The sequence below is a fragment of the Gouania willdenowi genome, unplaced genomic scaffold (assembly GCF_900634775.1).
Source record: "Gouania willdenowi unplaced genomic scaffold, fGouWil2.1 scaffold_136_arrow_ctg1, whole genome shotgun sequence".
Classification (NCBI taxonomy): domain Eukaryota; kingdom Metazoa; phylum Chordata; class Actinopteri; order Blenniiformes; family Gobiesocidae; genus Gouania; species Gouania willdenowi.
Window position 1 is genome coordinate 18,303 of NW_021144884.1, and position 4,707 is coordinate 23,009.

General features: G+C 36.6%; 1 non-coding gene across 1 annotated transcript; it reads right to left on the bottom strand.

Moving 5' to 3' along the window:
- Window positions 1-960: 960 nt before the first annotated feature.
- trnai-aau (transfer RNA isoleucine (anticodon AAU)) lies at window positions 961-1,034 on the bottom strand. The gene has a single exon. It is a non-coding gene; the product is annotated as a tRNA-Ile (tRNA).
- Window positions 1,035-4,707: the final 3,673 nt, after the last annotated feature.

Below are 4,707 nucleotides of genomic sequence, written 5' to 3' on the forward strand. Positions count from 1 at the left end.
GTAACTCTTGCTTGTTTGAAAGTAGCAACAGTAGAACTATATTTGTGTGTAAATATTACTCATGTTAATGTGTATTAATAGTAGGCTAGGCTAACGTTGCATTGCTATTCCGTTTCAATACTTATATTATGAAGCTATAGACTGGTCATATTATATGGCATATGTTCAGGTTCTAATGTCATGTAGACTACACAACAATTAGGCTACATTAAAACAATCTGGTCTGTTTTAACAGCACATCAGCCCTTGTCCTTAATATCAGCTAATGTATAAAGTCATCTAGTATTGTTTTGTCCTTGTTATCTCTAGCATCTGTCCAGGTTAGCAGTAGTTTTCATTTAGAGTTCAGTAAAACTTACTTTGTCAAAACAAGCACAGTTGTAGCTATAGTGTGCTAATATATGTACATGTTTGATCATTAAAAATAGGCTACATTATTATTAGTCTATGAGTTTTTATTACATACAATGGTTAGATCATTTCACAGACAGTTTTCATTTCATGTCTATTGTGACCTTTCTCATTGTTTTGGATAAACAGAGTCCATGATTTATTCACTGCATTGTAAGACAATGATTTGGATGAAAGTATAACCTACATTCTGCAGCTCCATCACAACTGTGGATACAAAATGATGGTTGGACACCTGAATACACAAGGCATACACATACAAAGTAAGTATTATTAGTATTTAACCTAAATTGTTCTGGGATTATTCATCAATAAATTGGTATTTGTCCTACTTGCTGATTTATTAAGATGTCAAAAAGAAGCTTCTTTACTGACAGTCATTCTAGATTTTTGGCTATTTGTGAATTTTCTTCCAGGTTTGGGAATGATTAACAGTTTAGATATTCTTTATCTGTGTTTATTGTATACATATTCATACCTTGTCCTTTCTGACTCATACGCTAACATTTACAACACATGAAAGCAGGTTTAAGGTCCTTGATTAATATCTGGTCAGTATGGGGTTTGAACCCATGACCTTGGTGTTATTAGCACCACGCTCTGACCAGCTGAGCTAACTGGCCTATGAAGCTACAAAAATGTGTGAGTTATAACGCTTACGGTTCTAAACACCCAGAAAGTTGGCAGGTGAAAATTCAGCAGTACTCATCTCTTAGCTTAAAGCTGCAGTATGTTTTTTTTTTTTTTTTTTTTTTTAATGTTATTTGGTCAAAAGTCCATAATCATCTTTGAGCATATTGTAATCCAAAGTGTTCTGAGTAGACAGTGAATCTTTTCTCCTTCTCCAGGCTCTGAAAATGAAGTTTATCAATACAGAATGGATGTCAGCCAATCAGAGGTCTTTCTACCAATGGGACCATCCAATGAGCTGTTTTAAGCATTACTATTGGCTGCTTGAGCTGCTCGTCAAAAGTCAATCTGTTCTTGATCTGAGAGTAGAGAAAGTCTCATGACTTTATATTCCAGCAAAAATCTCTAACGTGACTTTTGTCAAATCAAGAGGAAAAATAAAGACTGAGGTGGAGAAGCAACAGAATAAAGGCACAAATATGTTGATGATGAACAGAGTCACAGAGGTTCCTCTGACTCTGTGTGTGTGGTGGACTTCACTTGATCTGCTTTCAGTCCGTGCACAGTCTGCCCTGAGTCAGAGAGAGAGTGATAACAAACGAGATAAATAGCTTGTAAAACTAAGAGAAACATTATCTAAGGTGGAGACAGAGAACAGACACATTTCATCTGCAGTGTGGAGTGTGTCTGCTTTGATCAGCTGCTTGTGTGTGAGGATCAGCTGTGGCTCTGAGCCTCTTACTGTCCTCACAGCAGTGAGTGATACATGCTTTTATGTCTCTAAAACATCAGAAAACTCTCCAATAACACAAGATAAAGTCTCTACATTTGTTTCTAGTCTCTATGGACAAATCTTTGCCCAGAAACTAAAAGGTTTATGTGTGACTCACTAAAAATGAACAATATTAATACTTTTGAATGATAATCTTTGTAAAATGCCTAGTCAGCTGATTGAGGCTGTGTGTGTCAGACACTTTCTGTATCCACGGACCAATCAGATCATTCATTCATTCATTATACACTTTCATTATACACTGTGGTGACGCTGACAGCCTCAGCAGGAACATACAGCAGTTGTGCTGCTATACACAAAGTGTGGGGGTCCTTTCTCACCCCTGTCACAGGAGCGTGCACGTAGCCAGGCTGAAATCACCTGGGTTAAGAGAGTGAGTTGATATCTCAGTTCATAGTGCAGTTGCTCTCTGACAGAGAATGTTTGGTTAGGTGAAACCCGCTAACGGAGATAAATCCAGGATATACGTATCCAGCTTTGTAGTACAGGCCCACAGAGCTACACATCTTTAAACTACAGATGATCAGTGTGTGAGTGTGTGTGTGTTTTCTCACCCTGCAGCATCTGTGGCTTCAATCCCAAACTTTAATGTATTTTTAATTTATTTTAATACACATTTTTCCACTTTCAAGACACTTACAACTCCTTTCCACCACTTTTGCATTTAATGTCACATATGTTGACCAATTATTGTCACTTTTATCCTTTTTCATCATATTTCATGATTATTTTTGCCAATTTAACCACATACACCATTTGTCATGCCCATTTTTTGAAAGTTTAAACTAATTGTTCCAATATTGACACTTTGAAAACACTTTTTCTGTCCGTTTTTGTCCATTTTAATTTGCAACTTTTAACCAATTTCTGTGGTTTTTAAAATCCCATTTTACAACTTTTTCCACCATTTTTGGTCATTTTTATTTCTGATTAAAACAAGGATTCACATCTTTAAGATGACTATATGTAACGCCCTAGTGGGCTAATTACAGGGTAATATCATCTAATAGTGTATCACACAAGAATGGACCAGAAGAATTTGGTAAGGTACGACTGCTGGAGAAATTCACAGCTTAACACTACAGAAATGTAAGTAAAAGACCACAGACCAGAGGATAAATTTAAATAGCCGGCTTAAAAAAATAATAAGGACATACAACAATGACAACATAAAACATACAATAGCAAACTCACAATTTTGTGTGAATCCCTTTTTGTTAAACCCTTTTTTTTCTCTGCGTTTAATTCAGTTTCACATCTATTTTTAGTTTTACTGGTTGCAACCTTTTAGTTAATTTTCTATTCAAGTTAGTTTTATTCAAGTGGTTCAAGGTATCATAAGCTAACTAATTAGTTTGAATCACATTTAGGTACCTTTTAAGTTGGACAGTTTGTTTACAACAAACACCATTGTAAAATACCCTTTTACAATCATTAGAAAATAAAAATACAAAAAAAATAGAAAAAAGAATTCAGCAAAAGGCTGAATCAAATCTGTATTTCACAGAAAAAAGTCTCTTCTCCCTTCACTCTGACTTAGCAGTTCAGTTCAGTCTTTATGCTCTGCAGTGTTGCAGAAGTATGGGTGAATCCTACCGGTTCAGATGAAAACCATGCACCTATCAGCAGAGGGCGTAGCACTCGAGGTAGATGCACAGCTCAGAAGGTCCACGTGGTTCGAAGGCTGGTTCAAGAGCGGCTCGCCATCTTGTTTCAAGCACGTCTTCTTCAAAGTTCACTTTAGCTGGATATTTTTCAACCCACACTAAATGGCCTATCATACACAACATAAAATGGGTATGAATACATAAAATAAAAACACTGGGTAGCTCTAAAACAACAATAATGTGCATTTCTGTCCGTAAATGTTGCTTTTTGAAGCAGCACCGCCATCACGTAATGGCGGACAGGAGCAGAAAGACGGAACAGCGAACAGAGTTTGTGCCTTCATTTAGCTTTTAAATGCACTTTACACCTTCACATTTTACCAAAACAACATAAATACGCTACCATAGCTTTACATTTACATGAAATAAAAAAAAAATACATTTCTCTCACTCACCAAGTCCCGTTTATCACGGTACCAATCTCTGCACTGGAACAGGTTGGAAAGCAAAAATACTTATCCAACAACTTTTAGACTACTTTTCTGCTCTCCTTTCTTCCTTCCCCGCAGCAGCACCGCCTGTATGCGTTCTCACTGCTCTCTATTCTGCAGAAGCTCCGTGTATGTTTCTGCCTGTTCTCCTTTTCTCTTTTTTTATGCAGCAGCAGCAGCTCCGTGCATGTCTCCCTTGCTTAGCAGGCACACCTCCGGGAAACAATCCGGTTGGCTGATGCTAGTCACATGGGTCACGCAGCTGCGTACTTAATTAGAAGATACACTTTTTTTAATTATTATTATTATTATTAAAGTAGATTGAACAAATAACCCACAAATTAACAGTTTTAAACTTTTAACAAATTCTTATAAATAAAATATCAAAAACGTTTTAAAACATTTTATCATATTTACCTATTTAATAACTCTTTTTCACATTTTTTTATTTCTTTTTTATTACTGTTGTTTACAACATGCTTTCACTTTGATAAACACTTAACCTGGGTTACATTTAGAACAGGAATCATATTTGAGAATCAGAAATCCAAAATCCAAACGATGCCCAGCCCTAGTGTTGACCCTCTAATAGCACACATTCAACTGAGCAAATATATGCCTCCCCCACCTCTTATATAGACTCTGAGCTACTGATTGGAGTCAGCTGAAGGAGAACGTCACAGGTGCAGCCAATAGCTCCTGATTGGTCCTCAGAGAATCTGTCCAGAACAATGTGTGGAATAAAACCTGCACTGCCATGAACTATTACGGAACC